Raw genomic sequence first — 19,714 nt, 5'->3', positions numbered from 1 at the left:
TATATATGTATGTATGTATATATATATATATATATATATACACACATATTCCAGATGGTATTGATTTATATACATGTATAAGTATGTATATGTACATACAGTATATATGTATGTACAAACCCCGTTTCCATATGAGTTGGGAAATTGTGTTAGATGTAAATATAAACGGAATACAATGATTTGCAATTCCTTTTCAACCCATATTCAGTTGAATATGCTACAAAGACAACATATGTGATGTTCAAACTGATAAAAATTTTTATTTTTTTTTGCAAATAATCATTAACTTTAGAATATGATGCCAGCAACAAATTCATCCCACAGGTGTGCAGGCTAATTGGGAACGGGTGGGTGCCACGATTGGGTATAAAAGTAGATTCCATGAAATGCTCAGTCTTTCACAAACAAGGATGGGGCGAGGGTCACCACTTTGTCAACAAATGTGTGAGCAAATTGTTGAACAGTTTAAGAAAAACCTCTCTCAACCAGCTATTGCAAGGAATTTAGGGATTTCACCATCTACGGTCCGTAATATCATCAAAGGGTTCAGATAATCTGGAGAAATCACTGCACGTAAGCAGCTAAGCCCGTGACATTTGATCTCTCAGGCTGTACTGCATCAACAAACGACATCAGTGTGTAAAGGATATCACCACATGGGCTCAGGAACACTTCAGAAATCCACTGTCAGTAACTACAGTTGGTCGCAAGTTAAAACTCTCCCAGGCAAGGCGAAAACCGTTTATCAACAACACCCAGAAACGCCGTCGGCTTCGCTGGGCCTGAGCTCATCTAAGATGGACTGATACAAAGTGGAAAAGTGTTCTGTGGTCTGACGAGTCCACATTTCAAATTGTTTTTGGAAACTGTGGACGTCGTGTCCTCCGGACCAAAGAGGAAAAAGAACCATCCGGATTGTTATAGGCGCAAAGTGTAAAAGGCAGCATGTGTGATGGTATGGGGGTGTATTAGTGCCCAAGACATGGGTAACTTACACATCTGTGAAGGCGCCATTAATGCTGAAAGGTACATACAGATTTTGGAGCAACATATGTTGCCATCCAAGCAACGTTACCATGGACGCCCCTGCTTATTTCAGCAAGACAATGCCAAGCCACGTGGCTTCATAGTAAAAACGTGCGGGTACTTTCCTGGCCCGCCTGCAGTCCAGACCTGTCTCCCATCGAAAATGTGTGGCGCATTATGAAGCCTAAAATAGCACAACGGAGACCCCCGGACTGTTGAACAACTTAAGCTGTACATCAAGCAAGAATGGGAAAGAATTCCACCTGAGAAGCTTCAAAAATGTGTCTCCTCAGTTCCCAATTGTTTATTGAGTGTTGTTAAAAGAAAAGGTGATGTAACACAGTGGTGAACATGCCCTTTCCCAACTACTTTGGCACGTGTTGCAGCCATGAAATTCTTAGTTAATTATTATTTGCAAAAAGAAAATAGAGTTTATGAGTTTGAACATCAAATATGTTGTCTTTGTAGTGCATTCAATTGAATATGGGTTGAAAAGGATTTGCAAATCATTGTATTCCGTTTATATTTACATCTAACACAATTTCCCAACTCATATGGAAACGGGGTTTGTATAAATATATATATATATATGTATGTGTGGGGGGAAAACAGCATTTGATGTATTTTGTGTTTAGTTTTGTCAAAGAATGTCTGTAAAAACCCATGACACAAATGTTTAAAAAAAAAAAAAGGGTGCCGCATCTTTTTCTATGCAGGTTCAAACGGCGTATCATTATTTTTTGTTGACTGAAAATGTGTGGGAATTTTAATTTGCAATATCACACTTCAGTTGATCTTCATGCTCTCTCGATTAACTATCAGAGAGAGTGTGTGTGTGTGTGTGTGTGTGTGTCAGAAAGATGCCTGTTTTACTAACAACGAGGGTGTGTCAAAGGATGGTTACACTATTTTGCTTTGGTTTATCATTCGTTCAAACACGGTGCCTCTCATCACTGGGTAACAGTAATGGGTGCTGGCATGAGTTAGGACACACTTTTCCTCTCCACAGTGTCCCCTTTTTAAATCATGTCTCTCCCAAACACAACACACACACACACACACACACACACACACACACACACACACACACACACACACTCGTAGTAGTTGTTGGTGATGAAAGGTCTTGATGTGGAAGCAGAGGTGACAGATGAGACAGGTGAGGTGATGTGTGCAGAACGTGGAGAAGGGAGGGGAAGGGAAATGAGGGGAGGGGTGCATGAGATGGACAGTGGGGGTAATTTAGGGAGGCAAGTGATGCAGGAGAGGAAGAGGAAGAGATAGTGATGATGGAGCCAAAAGGGATGCAGATTGGAGGATGCCCTTTGCTGTGCCCCAGAGTGGATGAGTTTGGTGTGGAGGAATATCCACAATCGGTAACCTCGGACTTTGCATCAGCAGACATATTGCATGTAGTTTTTAGTGTATCGTTACAATATGGTACCCCGCATATTTACAGTTTCTCACTACAACATGTCCAAAAAGGAGTAGGAAGAAGCACAGCTTATTGAGTCCGACCTCTTATCCCATTTTATTTGTAACACATTTGTTTGTACACTTCCTGTGCTCAATTTGTAACATAAACAAATGATATGCAAATAATAGAATACATTAGAATAGAATTACAATAAAATTGTAGGTCTAAACATTCATACTTGGTCAAGGGGGTCCAAAGTGTAACACGGGCAACCGACAGTTATTTTTTTGTAACAGTTTGTGGCATGTTGTAAAAATACCAATATAAAATGAATGAATGAATACAAATTGAAAAAAGGAGAAAGAGGTGAAATGTAGAAAGACAAAGTTTCGACGTTGAGTCTAATAACACAGAATTGCCTTCGGGCTGTTATTTCTTTAAAGATATCATTATGCTAAAAAAAAAATTATGAATAATGAATCAAAATCAATATTATGAATCATTGACCTATTCAAGGCTCCAATTAATTCATATCAAAAATCCCACTTTGAACTGTTTTTTTTTTAGAGAAAATATTGCACTTTTAATTTGACAAATTAAAAAAGTTTTCTTTGATGAAAAGGGCATAAAACAAACAACAAAAACGCTAAAAAGTTTATATATATATATATATATATATATATATATATATATATGTATATATATATATATATATATATATATATATATATATATATATATATATATATATATATATATATATATTCATGTTTTTGTTGTTTGTTTTATGCCCTTTTTGTCAAAAAAAACTTTTTTAATTTGGCAAATTAAAAGTGCTATGTATATATATATATACACATATATACATATATATATATATATATATATATATATATATATATATATATATATATATATATATATATATATATATATATATATATACACACATTTGTATATATATACGTATATATGTGTATATATATATACATTTGTATATATATATATACGTATATATGTGTATATATATATATATATATATATATATATATATATATATACATATATATATATATATATATATATATATATATATATATATAACTTTTTAACATTTTTGTTGTTTGTGTTATGCCCTTTTTGTCAAAGAAAACTTTTTTAATTTGGCAAATTAAAAGTAAAATATATATATATATATATATATATATATATATATATATATATATATATATATATGTATATATATATATATATATATATATATATATATATATGTCTTAATAAGGTTATCCAAAAAATAGTGCTCGATACCGTAGTAGAGCGCAATATATGTATGTGTGGGGAAAAAAAATCAGATCATGATTTTTTTTCCCCACACATACATATATATATATATATATATACATATATATATATATATATATGTATGTATATACATGTATATGTATGTATATGTAAATACAGTATATATATATATATATATATATATATATATATATATATTTATGTATGTATATACATGTATATGTATGGATATGTACATACAGTATATATGTATGTGTATATAAAACAACAAAAACATATACATATATATATAACAAAAACATGAAAACGTTATATATATATATACACATACATATACATATATACATACATACATACATACATACATATATATATATGTATGTCTGTATATATATACATATACAGTATATATATATGTATATATATGTATATATATATATATGTTTATGTATGTATGTATGTGTATGTGTATATATATATATGTATATATATATATATATATATATATATATATATATATATATAAATTAATTATAAATTATAGATAAATTTATTTATTATATATATATATTATATATATATATATATATATATATATATATATATACACAAAAATTGTGTCTGTCTAGAGCCCGGCAGAGTAACCATGTAATACTCTTCCATATCAGTAGGTGGCAGCAGGTAGCTAATTGTTTTGTAGATGTCCGGAACATGGTTGGTCGTGATCACAATATGCGGGAGGCAGCATGTAGGTAAAAAGGTATCTAACGCATAACCAAAAATAAACATAAGGTGAGTGCCGCTAAGAAAAGGCATTGAAGCTTAAGGAAGGCTATGCAAAACAAAACTAAAACTGAACTTGCTGCAACGTAAACGAAAACTGAATGCTGGACGACAGCAAAGACTTACAGCGTGTGGAGAAGACAATGTCCACACAAAGAAGGATAGCGTCCGCACAACTTAAATTGTCTTGATTGCTAAAACAATAGCGTTCAAGGAAGACATGAAACTGCTACAGGAAAATTCCAACAAAACAGGAAAAGCCACCAAAATGGGAGCGCAAGACAAGAACTAAAACACTACACACAGGAAAACACCAAAAAAGTCCAAATAAGTCAGGGTGTGATGTGATAGGTGGTGACAATACACCTACTTTGAGACAAGAGCTATAGTGATGCGTGCTTGGTTATGCTTTAAAGTCATATCCAACAATTGCGACGACAACTTTTTTACTGTCAACTGAGTTTTGTTTTTTAGTGATTTCTGCTGGTGGTGTCCAACGCAGAAAATGTGCCTTGGCTCAAAAAAGGTTGAAAAACATGGTCTAGAGCAGCGTTTCTCAAAGTGTGGGGCGCGCCCCACTGGTGGGGAATAGAGACATGACAGGTGGGGCGCGAGGAACGGGAGGACATTTCACTTTAAATTCTTTTTTTTATTATTATATTCTTAGATTTTTTTTTTTTACTATGCTTTCATTTTCTTTACACACTGTAAATCACTTTGTGATTCTGTCTGTGAAATCCGCTATATAAATAAATGGACATTACCGGTACTTATTTCTACTGTAGGCTTTATATTTCTCGGTACGAGCGAAAGTTTGACAGACATAGCAACAGTAACTAATGGGGGCGGGGCTAAGCGGAACAAACTTTCGCGCGGATGGGTAGCAGGCTAATGTGTGGATCACAATTACACAAATATATACATTTGTGACTCGCACCTCAAAGGTCGTCGAGCCAGAGCCAGCGCCTGCAGAGAAACAAAAATCTGACGGGCACACACTGTGTCATTCACCGGGAAGCACTCGTGTCAAGGCAGCTCAGCCCCGAACTCAATGAGGTTTTAACAGATGTTGTGAGCGCGGTAAATTTGATCAAAACACGACCACTGAAAGCGCGACTGTTCTCTGCACTGTGTGAGGAAATGGGAGCTGATCATACAGCCGTGCTGTTTCACAGTGAAGCAAGGTGGCTCTCCTGGGGGAAAGTGCTGTCACTTGCCCTGTCTTGCCAAATGCATAGCTCCTCCTTTTTTTTTTTTGCAAAGATTGCAAAGTGGCACTTTTATTGTATTTATTATTGAACTTGATGCAAGTTATTTGATTTATTATTGAACTTGATGCAAGTTATAACACTTTTTTTGATTTATTATTGAACTTGATGCAAGTTATAACACTTTTGTTTTATTTATTATTGAACTTGATGCAAGTTATAACACTTTTTTTGATTTATTATTGAACTCGATGCAAGTTATAACACTTTTGTTTTATTTATTATTGAACTTGATGCAAGTTATAACACTTTTTTTGATTTATTATTGAACTTGATGCAAGTTATTTGATTTATTATTGAACTTGATGCAAGTTATAACACTTTTATTTGATTTATTATTGAACTTGATGCAAGTTATAACACTTTTTTTTTTAATTGAACTTGATGCAAGTTATAACACTTTTGTTTTATTTATTATTGAACTTGATGCAAGTTATAACACTTTCTTTGATTTATTATTGAACTTGATGCAAGTTATTTGATTTATTATTGAACTTGATGCAAGTTATAACACTTTTTTTGATTTATTATTGAACGTGATGCAAGTTATAACACTTTTTGATTTATTATTGAACTTGATGCAAGTTATAACACTTTTTTTGATTTATTATTGAACTTGATGCAAGTTACCGGTATAACACTTTTATTTGATTTATTATTGAACTTGATGCAAGTTATAACACTTTTTTTGATTTATTATTGAACGTGCTGCAAGTTATAACACTTTTTTTGATTTATTATTGAACTTGATGCAAGTTATAACAGTTTTTTTGATTTATTATTGAACGTGATGCAAGTTATAACACTTTTTTTGATTTATTATTGAACTTGATGCAAATTATAACACTTTTGTTTTATTTATTATTGAACTTGATGGAAGTTATTTTATTTATTATTGAACTTGATGCAAGTTATACCACAGCTGCACAGTTATTTTATTTATTATTGAACTTAATGTTATTTTATGTTATTGAGTTTGAATGTATACAACTTGATGTTCAATAAATTTGAAAATGTTAAAGCTTGGCATTAGCGCTCTGTTGGGGCAATGGGGGCAGGTGGGGCTTGAAAACTCCCCCTTGTCCAAAGTGGGGGATGACAAAAAAAGTTTGAGAACCACTGGTTTAGAGGATGGCGTCAGCTCCTCAGAGAGCACAATATCAATGCAACAAGAGAGAAAACATGTTGTTTTTTCATCCACAAACAATCTAAATGTGGCATTCCGACAGGCAGGAATGTTAAAAATTCAATTATCTCTCTGACAGATGGAAACATGTGAGCTTTCTCGTTCTGTCTTCCATCCTCTACTCTTTTCCTCCATGTCATCCCATCCGCTCTTTACTTCCTCCATTTCCCTGCTTGTCAAGGTAACAACATTTCTATCCAAGAGACGGACGTATCTTCGTTCCTGCGCTGACCATCAAGGTCTGTGTCGGTGTTGTCACCTTGACATGCAATTGGACACCACTGCGCATCTCAAGTAGCATTTGGAGTATGTGAGGCCCCAAGTCCTATTTTCTGGAATCATCGAACAATTTATTTACCTTGCAAAAAGGAGTATTTGCGGTTAAAGTTGCCTCACTTGGTTGAGAAGACATACAGTGGCAGCTCAGTTTAGTATGGTTCGGTTTTAGGCTAAAGTATTTACTAAAAATATAATTAATCACACGTTGATGACTCATGTCACATCAGTTTTTCTTCTTAATTCACACGATGGTCAAGCAGCTTGAGCGTAGCATTGAAAGAAGTGTGAGTGAGTGTAGAGTTTGAGCAGAAAATGCTGTATCGCTGTTCTGTTCTTGGGCGTTGCAGTCGTTCAAATAGAGTCCCGAAAGAAGTGGTTCATGAAGGTAGTGATGAAACGAAAGTGCGTCGAAGAAAATGGCTCTGAAAAATATCACTTTCATCATCTCGCGGACCATGCTCGTGTCTGCAGTGATCACTTTGTAAAATGTTTGTTTGAGCATTTGATTTGTTTGAGAAACTTTCTGTGATGCAATCAAGTTTATTCTCTACTGTTTTAGTAGTGTTTGAGAGTGTTGAGATCGCAGTAGTTTTGTTCTTTTGTGGTTGCTATGCCTATATATATATATATATATATATATATATATATATATATATATATATATATATATATATATATATATATATATATATATATATATATATATATATATATATATATATATATCCATCCATCCATCCATTTTCTACCGCTTATTCCCTTTGGGGTCGCGGAGGGCGCTGGAGCCTATCTCAGCTACAATCGGGCGGAAGGCGGGGTGCACCCTGGACAAGTCGTATATATATATATATATATATATATATATATATATATATATATATATATATATATACATATGTATAAATATTGATTTATATATATATATATATATATATATATATATATATATATATATATATATATATATATATATATATATATATATATATATATATATATATATATCTCAGTACATATATATATATATATATATATATATCTCAGTACATATATATATATATATATATATATATATATATATCAGTATATCTCAGTATATATATATACATACATATTTATATATATATATATATATATATATATATATATATATACACTGATTATATAATCAGTATTTATATAAATATATCAGTACATATATACATATATATAGTATATATATATATATATATCAGTATATATATATATATATATATATATATAGATATACTTATTATATAATCAGTATATATATAAATATATAAATATATCAGTACATATATATATATATATATATATATATATCAGTATATCTCAGTATATATATATACATACATATATATATATATATATATATATATATATATATATATATATATATATATATGTATATATATATATACACTGATTATATAATCAGTATTTATATAAATATATCAGTACATATATACATATATATAGTATATATATATATATATATATCAGTATATATATATATATATATATATATATATATATATATACTTATTTTATATATATATATATATATATATATACTTATTATATAATCAGTATATATATAAATATATAAATATATCAGTACATATATATATATATATATATATATATATACATATATATATATATATATATACACTGTATATATATATATATACATATATATATATATATATATATATGTATATATATATATATACTGTATATATGTATATATATATATATATATATATATATATATATATATATATATATATATATATATATATATATATATATATATATATATATTTCATATATGTTATATTTTATATTGCTACTATGGTACATTTTTAGTCTACTTTATACCTGCATTATCCTTTCCATCTTTACCCTTTCCAGCCTTTGTAACTGAGCTACTGTGTGAAACAATTTCCCTTGTGGATCATTAAAGTGTGTCTAATGATGTGTTTGCGAAAATGGCGGATTGCTTCCCGATGTGACGTCACAACGTGACGTCATAGCTCCGAGAGCGAATATTAGAAAGGTGTTTTATTCGCCAAAATTCACCCATTTAGAGTTCGGAAATCGGTTAAAAAAATATATAGTCTTTTTTCTGCAACATCAAGGTATATATTGACGCTTACATAGGTCTGGTGATTATGTTCCCCTTTAAATGAAATGATTATTATTATTATTATTATTATTATTATTATTTATCTTACGATATATCAAAATTAATATTGAGCAAAATTTAATTGAAATATTGTCGATGTGGCCCTCCAGCAGTGCTCGGGTTGCTCATGCGGACCCCGGTAAAAAATAATTGCCCATCCCTGATCTAGTGGCAAATACTGCTGTAGTATTGATATTTCTTTATTTCATTTAGCCATTTTCACGCTTGCAAATACTTAATTTAGGCCGAACATTCACACATGGTTTAAAAAAAGTACACAATCGAGCTGCGTTTGGGATTATGAGAGATTCTCACAGGGTTTTCATGTGTTTTGTTGTCATTCTAATTACATTTAGTCTCCATCATCCATCACTGTCTCTATTCTCTAATTGTTTTTTTTGTTTTTTTTCACTTTGGCGTTTCTTGCTGGTCTCCATCATCCCATTGAGGCTTCCAAAAAATGAAGGGCCTCATCTTTCTCCTCTTGTCTGGTCCTCCGACTCGCCGTCCATTAACCCCACACACTCATTTACTCTTGGCAAAACACGTTTGTGGTCTCATCATTCCCTTCTCTTCGGCACATTTTGTGTCCCCTATTCCCTCGCCTCTAAATCCTTGATTCTCTCTTTTTATTATCTCCGCACAGCTTTCTCTCCCCTCTTATCTCCCTGCTTCCATTGCGGCTTCCCTCCTCCCCTCTAACGGGATCATTTGGCAGTGGCAGATAGGCTCTTACACTCCAGGTGCGGTGCGTTGAATGATGACCACACACACACACACACACGCACACACACTCACACACACACACACGTTCATACCTTCTTGAGAGCTCCGAAAAATGCCTACCTCTTTAGGACCACCCTTTCTAGATATATAAAGCTTTGTATTTACAACATTAATAATATATACATACTATGCATATACAAAAAATCTTGTTGTGACAAATGAGTTGGAATTTCACAAGAAAAAGGTCACAATTTAACAAGTAAAACTTAGAATTTTCGCATTATTATAATAAAAGTCGTAATTTTACTCAAAGCAAGTCAATTTTACAAGAATAAAATGAACTTTTGTGCAATATTATGATAAAAGTTGGAATATTACTCAATAACAGTCGCAATTTTACAAGAAAAGCTTAAAATTCTGGGCAATTTTATGAAATGGGACCATTTTGCATTAAAAAGTAATAATTTTACATAAAAACTTAATAATTTTACGAGAAAATATTGCAATATTACAGAAACTGAAAGAATATGAGAAATTGTTCCCAATTTTATAAGAAAAAAGTCGACACATTGTGAGAAAAAGACTGATTTTAGTAAAAAAAAAAAAAGTATATTCATTATTTACTTTGTTATTACAGTATGTCTCAATATACATTTTTTTTTTTAATTATTAATTTTGGCCAACAGGCTCGAATTTCAATAACATACACGCACTTGTTATTTCATATGTTGACCAGAAGGGGAGCACTTTGAAAACCGAGAGTTTTTGGGACCACCTTAATTTTGATAGATTTCACCACCAGGGGGTCTTAACTTGTTCACCGGTCCTCATATGGAATGTACTTTTCCTTGTTGATGTCTCAAGAAAGATAGGAATACAACACACACACACACACACACACACACACACACACACACACACACACACACACACACACACACACACACACACACACACACCGTCTTGAGAGCTCCGAAAAATGCCTACCTCTTTAGGACCACCCTTTCTAGATATATAAAGCTTTGTATTTGCAACATTAATAATATATACATACTATACATATATAACAAATCTTGTTGTGACAAATGAGTTGGAATTTCACAAGAAAAAGGTCACAATTTAACAAGTAAAACTTAGAATTTTCGCATTATTATAATAAAAGTCGTAATTTTACTCAAAGCAAGTAAATTTTACAAGAAAAAACTGAAAATTTGTGCAATATTATGATAAAAGTTGGAATTTTACTCAATAACAGTCGCAATTTTACAAGAAAAGCTTAAAATTCTGGGCAATTTTATGAAAAGAGTCGTCATTTTACTCGACAAAGTCACAATTTTATAAGAAAACTTTAAAATTTTGGCAATATTATAGTAATGATCGGAATTTTACTCGTCGAAATTGTGACAAAAGTCATAATTTTACAAAAAGTGTTTTACAAGAACAACAAAACAATTGGCAATGTTGTGATAAAAGTCAGAATTGTATATGACAAATGTCACCGTTTTGCATTAAAAAGTAATAATTTTACATACAAACTTAATAGTTTTACGAAAAAAATTGCATTACAGAAACTGAAAGAATATGAGAAATTGTTCCCCATTTTATAAGAAATAAGTCGACACATTGTGAGAAAAAGACTGATTTTAGTAAAAAAAAAAAAGTATATTCATTATTTACTTTGTTTTTACAGTATGTCTCTATATACATATTTATTTTATTTTAATTATTAATTTTGGCCAACTGGGTCGAATTTCAATAACATACACGCACTTGTTATTTCATATGTTGACCAGAGGGGGAGCACTTTGGAAACCGACAGTTTTTGGGACCACCCTAATTTTGATAGATTTCACCACCAGGGGGTCTTAACTTGTTCACCGATCCTCATATGGAATGTACTTTTCCTTGTTGATGTCTCAAGAATGATAGGAATACAAACACACACACACACACACACACACACACACACACACACACACACACACACACACACACACACACACACACACACACATTCTTGTATTTGTTACCTTCTTGAGAGTTTCGAAAAATGCCTACCTTTTTAGGACCACCCTTTCTAGATATATAAAGCTTTGTATTTACAACATTAATAATATATACTATGCATATATAAAAAATCTTGTTGTGAAAAATGAGTTAGAATTTCAGAAGAAAAAGGTCACAATTTAACAAGTAAAACTTTGAATTTTCGCATTATTATAATAAAAGTCGTAATTTTAATCAAAGCAAGTCAATTTTACAAGAAAAAACTGAACATTTGTGCAATATTTTGATAATAGTTGGAATAGTACTCAATAACAGTCGCAATTTTACAAGAAAAGCTTAAAATTCTGGGCAATTTTATGAAAAGAGTCGTCATTTTACTCGACAAAGTCACAATTTTATAAGAAAACTTTAAAATGTTGGCAATATTATAGTAATGATCGTAATTTTACTCGTCGAAATTGTGACAAAAGTCATAATTTTACTAAAAATGTTTTACAGGAACAACATAACAATTGGCAATGTTGTGATAAAAGTCAGAATTTTATATGACAAATGTCATCGTTTTGCATTAAAAAGTAATAATTTTACATACAAACTTAATAGTTTTACGGAAAAAAATTGCAATATTACAGAAACTGAAAGAATATGAGAAATTGTTATCAATTTTATAAGAAAAAAGTCGACACATTGTGAGAAAAAGACTTATTTTAGTAAAAAAAAAAAGAAAAAAAAAAAGTATATTCCTAATTTACTTTGTTATTACAGTATGTCTCTATATGCATTTTTTTTTTAATTATTAATTTTGGCCAACAGGGTCGAATTTCAATAACATACACGCACTTGTTATTTCATATGTTGACCAGAGTTGGAGCACTTTCAAAACCGACAGTTTTTGGGACCACCCCAATTTTGATAGATTTCACCACCAGGGTGTCCTAACTTGTTCACCGGTCCTCATATGGAATGTACTTTTCCTTGTTGATGTCTCAAGAATGATAGGAATACAAACACACACACACACACACACACACACACACACACACACACACACACACACACACACACACACACACATTCTTGTATTTGTTACCTTCTTGAGAGCTTTGAAAAATGCCTACCTCTTTAGGACCACCCTTTCTAGATATATAAAGCTTTGTATTTACAACATTAATAATATATACTATGCATATATAAAAAATCTTGTTGTGAAAAATGAGTTGGAATTTCACAAGAAAAAGGTCACAATTTAACAAGTAAAACTTAGAATTTTTGCATTATTATAATAAAAGTCGTAATTTTAATCAAAGCAAGTCAATTTTACAAGAAAAAACTGAACATTTGTGCAATATTATGACAAAAGTTGGGATTTTGCTCAATAACAGTCGGAATTTTACAAGAAAAGCTTAAAATTCCGGGCAATTTTATGAAACGAGTCGCAATTTTACTCGACAAAGTCACAATTTTATAAGAAAACTTTAAAATGTTGGCAATATTATAGTAATAATCGGAATTTTACTCGTCGAAATTGTGACAAAAGTCATAATTTTACTAAAAATGTTTTACAGGAACAACATAACAATTGGCAATGTTGTGATAAAAGTCAGAATTTTTTATGACAAATGTCACCGTTTTGCATTAAAAAGTAATAATTTTACATAAAAACGTAATAGTTTTACGAAAAAAATTGCAATTTTACAGAAACTGAAAGAATATGAGAAATTGTTCCCCATTTTTTTTTTTTTTTTTTTTTAAATTAAAAAAGTATATTCATTATTGACTTCGATATTACAATATGTCTCTATATACGTACATATTTTTTTATTTTAATTATTAATTTTGGCCAACAAGGTCGAATTTCAATAACATACACGCACTTGTTATTTCATATGTTGACCAGAGGGGGAGCACTTTGAAAACCGACAGTTTTTGGGACCACCCTAATTTTGATAGATTTCACCACCAGGGGGTCCTAACTTGTTCACCGGTCCTCATATGGAATGTACTTTTCCTTGTTGATGTCTCAAGAAAGATAGGAATACAAACACACACACACACACACACACACACACACACACACGCAAACACACATTCTTGTATTTGTTACCTTCTTGAGAGCTCCGAAAAATGCCTACCTTTTTAGGACCACCCTTTCTAGATTTATAAAGCTTTGTATTTACAACATTAATAATATATACTATGCATATATAAAAAATCTTGTTGTAAAAAATGAGTTGGAAATTTCACAAGAAAAAGGTCACAATTTAACAAGTAAAACTTAGAATTTTCGCATTATTATAATAAAAGTCGTAATTTTACTCAAACAAGTCAATGTTACAAGAAAAAACTGAACATTTGTGCAATATTATGATAAAAGTTGGAATTTTACTCAATAACAGTTGCAATTTTACAAGAAAAGCTTAAAATTCTGGGCAATTTTATGAAAAGAGTCTTAATTCTTGTATTTATTGCCTTCTTGAGAGCTCCAAAAAATGCCTACCTTTTTAGGACCACCCTTTCTAGATATATAAAGCTTTGTATTTACAACATTAATAATATATACTATGCATATATAACAAATCTTGTTGTGAAAAATGAGTTGGAATTTCACAAGAAAAAGGTCACAATTTAACAAGTAAAACTTGGAATTTTCGCATTATTATAATAAAAGTCGTAATTTTAATCAAAGCAAGTCAATTTTACAAGAAAAAACTGAACATTTGTGCAATATTTTGATAAAAGTTGGAATTTTACTCAATAACAGTCGCAATTTTACAAGAAAAGCTTAAAATTCTGGGCAATTTTATGAAAAGAGTCGTCATTTTACTCGACAAAGTCACAATTTTATAAGAAAACTTTAAAATGTTGGCAATATTATAGTAATAATCGGAATTTTACTCGTCGAAATTGTGACAAAAGTCATAATTTTACAAAAAATGTTTCACAAGAACAACAAAACAATTGGCAATGTTGTGATAAAAGTCAGAATTTTATATGACAAATGTCACCGTTTTGCATTAAAAAGTAATAATTTTACATACAAACTTAATAGTTTTATGAAAAAAATTGCAATATTACAGAAACTGAAAGAATATGAGAAATTGTTCCCCATTTTATAAGAAAAAAGTCGACACATTGTGAGAAAAAGACTGATTTTAGTAAAAAAAAAAAAAAGTATATTCATTATTTACTTCGTTATTACAGTATGTCTCTATATACATATTTATTTTATTTTAATTATTAATTTTGGCCAACAGGGTCGAATTTCAATAACATACACGCACTTGTTATTTCATATGTTGACCAGAGGGGGAGCACTTTGAAAACCGACAGTTTTTGGGACCACCCTAATTTTGATAGATTTCACCACCAGGGGCTCCTCACTTGTTCACCGGTCCTCATATGGAATGTACTTTTCCTTGTTGATGTCTCAAGAATGATAGGAATACAAACACACACACACACACACACACACACACACACACACACACACACACACACACACACACACACACACACACACACACACACACACACACACACACACACATTCTTGTATTTGTTACCTTCTTGACAGCTTCGAAAAATGCCTACCTCTTTAGGACCACCCTTTCTAGATATATAAAGCTTTGTATTTACAACTTTAATAATATATACTATGCATATATAAAAAATCTTGTTGTGAAAAATGAGTTGGAATTTCACAAGAAAAAAGTCAGAATTTAACAAGTAAAACTTAGAATTTTCGCATTATTATAATAAAAGTCGTAATTTTACTCAAACAAGTCAATGTTACAAGAAAAAACTGAACATTTGTGCAATATTATGATAAAAGTTGGAATTTTACTCAATAACAGTCGCAATTTTACAAGAAAAGCTTGACATTTTAGCAATTTTATGAGAAGTGTCGTAATTTTACTCGACAAAGTCACAATTTTATAAGAAAACTTTAAAATGTTGGCAATATTATAGTAATAATCGTAATTTTACTCGTCGAAATTGTGACAAAAGTCATAATTTTACTAAAAATGTTTTACAAGAACAACAAAACAATTGGCAATGTTGTGAAAAAGTCAGAATTTTATACGACAAATGTCACCGTTTTGCATTACAAAGTAATAATTTTACATACAAACTTAATAGTTTTACGAAAAAAATTGCAATATTACATAAACTGAAAGAATATGAGAAATTGTTCCCCATTTTATAAGAAAAAAAGTCGACAAATTGTGAGAAAAAGACTTATTTTAGTAAAAAAAAAAAAGTATATTCATTATTTACTTTGTTATTACAGTATGTCTCTATATACATACATTTTTTTTTTATTATTCATTTTGGCCAACAGGCTCGAATTTCAATAACATACACGCACTTGTTATTTCATATGTTGACCAGAGGGGGAGCACTTTGAAACCCGAAAATTTTTGGGACCACCCTAATTTTGATAGATTTCACCACCAGGGGGTCCTCACTTGTTCACCGGTCCTCATATGGAATGTACTTTTCCTTATTGATGTCTCAAGAATGATAGGAATACAAACACACACACACACACACACACACACACACACACACACACACACACACACACACACGCACACACACACACACACACACACACACACACACACACACACACACACACACACACACATTCTTGTATTTGTTGCCTTCTTGAGACCTCTGAATAATGGCTACCTCTTTAGGACCACCCTTTCTAGATATATAAAGATGTGTATTTACAACATTAATAATATTTACATACTATGCATACATAAAAAAATCTTGTTATGAAAAATGAGTTGGAATTTCACAAGAAAAAGGTCACAATTTCACAAGTAAAACTTAGAATTTTGGCAGTTTTATAATAAAAGTCGTAATTTTACTCAACACTAGTCAAAATTTGACAAGAAAAACTGAACATTTGTGCAATATTATGACAAAAGTTGGAATTTTACTCAATAAAAGTCGCAATTTTACAAGAAAAGCTTGACTTTTTAGCAATTTTGTGAGAAGAGTCGTAATTTTACTCGACAAAAGTCACAATTTTTATAAGAAAACTTTAAAACGTTGGCAATATTATAGTAATAATCGGAATTTTACTTGGAAAAATTATGACAAAAGTCATAATTGTATTTTAAAAAAGTCAATATTTTACAGGAACAACAAAAAAATTGGCATTATTGTGAATACAGTCAGAATTTTATATGACAAATGTCACCATTTTGCTTTAAAAAGTAATAATTTTACACAAAAAATACCATTTTACCAGAAAATGTTGCAATATTACAGAAACTGAAAGAATATGAGAAATTGTTCCCAATTTTATAAAACAAAAAAAAGTTGACACATTGTGAGAAAAAGACTGCTTTTAGTTAAAAAAACATGTTTTTAATTTTTTGTTTGTAATTTGGTTTTTATTCTTCAATGTATTACAGTATGTCTCTGTATACATCTTTATTTTATTTTAATATTAATTTTGCCCAACGGGGGGCGAATTTCAATATCTTACACACACTTGTTATTTCATATGTTGACCAGAAAGCGAGCACTTTGAAAACCGACACAGGCAATTTTTTTGGGACCACCCTCATTTTGATAGATTTCACCACCAGTGGGTGCAAATGAGACATTCTCTATTAGATGCAATAAGTTTTCCGTATTGGGACCATGATTTATACCCTCACTTGTTCAAGAAGGGTAGAAATACAAGAACACACACACACACACATCCAGGAGACCTCATCACTATTCCCATCCCTCTTTTTTTCAGTTTTCTCTCATTCCTGGAAAACAATCTGGCTTGTTTTGCTTCGCCCGTGGTCACTTAGTTGCACAATCGTGTTATCAATCTGCGAGGTTTAAAAGCTGCACCGTTCATATAAAACACAGCGAGAATGTTCACATCAATTCAGGCGCAATCACACACAAAAAAAAAGATGCTCGGTACCCCTCAGCCATCACTTCATCCTCTGCCTCTTTATGTCCTGGTCCAAAGGTGTTACATTTACTTTATAGCCACTGAACATCAACAGTTTTCAAGGTGGCAATCTCAACTTTTTCTGCAGGGCTTTATGAGGCAAACAGTGCTTACTGCAGGGGAATGTGATTCACTGCATGGCTGTCATTTTAAGGACCGCATTTTTCGGACTATAAGGCGCACTTAAAATCCTTTTCATTTTCTTAAAAATCGACAGTGCGCCTTATAACCCCGTTTCCATATGAGTTGGGAAATTGTGTTAGATGTAAATATAAACGGAATACAATGATTTGTACATCCTTTTCAACCCATATTCAATTAAATGCACTACAAAGACAAAATATTTGATGTTCAAACTCTTTAATTTTTATATTTTTTGCAAATAATAATTAACTTAGAATTTCATGGCTGCAACACGTGCCAAAGTAGTTGGGAAAGGGCATGTTCACCACTGTGTTACATCACCTTTTCTTTTAACAACACTCAATATTGATCGGGAACTGAGGAAACTAATTGTTGAAGCTTTGAAAGTGGAATTATTTCCCATTCTTGTTTTATGTAGAGCTTTAGTCGTTCAACAGTCCGGGGTCTCCGCTGTCGTATTTTACGCTTCATAATGCACCACACATTTTCGATGGGAGACAGGTCTGGACTGCAGGCGGGACAGGAAAGTACCCGCACTCTTTTTTTACAAACACGTGCTGCATGTGGCTTGGCATTGTCTTGCTGAAATAAGCAGGGGCGTCCATGAAAAAGACGGCGCTTAGATGGCAGCATATGTTGTTCCAAAACATGTATGTACCTTTCGGCATTAATGGTGCCTTCACAGATGTGTAAGTTACCCATGCTTTGGGTACTAATGCATCCACAAACCATCACAGATACTGGCTTTTCAACTTTGCGTCGATAACAGTCTGGATGGTTCGCTTCCCCTTTGGTCCGGATGACACGATGTCAAATATTTCCAAAAACATGACCCTGGATCTCAGGAAACAGAGTGGACCGACACCAGCAGATGACATGGCACCCCAAACCATCACTGATGGTGGAAACTTTACACTAGACTTCAGGCAACGTGGATCCTGTGCCTCTCCTGTCTTCCTCCAGACTCTGGGACCTCGATTTCCAAAGGAAATGCAAAATTTGCATGGTTGGGTGATGGTTTGGGGTGCCATGTCATCTGCTGGTGTCGGTCCACTCTGTTTCCTGAGATCCAGGGTCAACGCAGCCGTCTACCAGCAAGTTTTAGAGCACTTCATGCTTCCTGCTGCTGACCTGCTCTATGGAGATGGAGATTTCAAGTTCCAACAGGACTTGGCGCCTGCACACAGCGCAAAATCTACCCGTGCCTGGTTTACGGACCATGGTATTTCTGTTCTAAATTGGCCCGCCAACTCCCCTGACCTTAGCCCCATAGAAAATCTGTGGGGTATTGTGAAAAGGAAGATGCAGAATGCCAGACCCAAAAACGCAGAAGAGTTGAAGGCCACTATCAGAGCAACCTGAGCTCTCATAACACCTGAGCAGT

General features: G+C 32.0%; 1 protein-coding gene across 2 annotated transcripts in view; it reads left to right on the top strand.

The window, feature by feature from the left end:
- The window catches only part of pvalb6 (parvalbumin 6), a 136,373-nt gene that overhangs the window by 63,985 nt on the left and 52,674 nt on the right, over window positions 1-19,714 (top strand). The window contains exon 2 of one of the 2 annotated variants that reach the window (XM_061973834.1): window positions 10,123-10,219. The exons of the other annotated variant lie outside the window; for it this stretch is intronic. The gene's annotated coding sequence lies outside the window, so the exon portion shown is untranslated. The remainder of the gene's footprint in view (window positions 1-10,122; window positions 10,220-19,714) is intronic. 2 annotated transcript variants of the gene reach the window in all.

This window comes from Nerophis lumbriciformis, linkage group LG22 (assembly GCF_033978685.3).
Source record: "Nerophis lumbriciformis linkage group LG22, RoL_Nlum_v2.1, whole genome shotgun sequence".
Classification (NCBI taxonomy): domain Eukaryota; kingdom Metazoa; phylum Chordata; class Actinopteri; order Syngnathiformes; family Syngnathidae; genus Nerophis; species Nerophis lumbriciformis.
The sequence above is the reverse complement of the archived record's forward strand: the minus strand, read 5'-3'. Positions and strand labels throughout refer to the sequence as shown.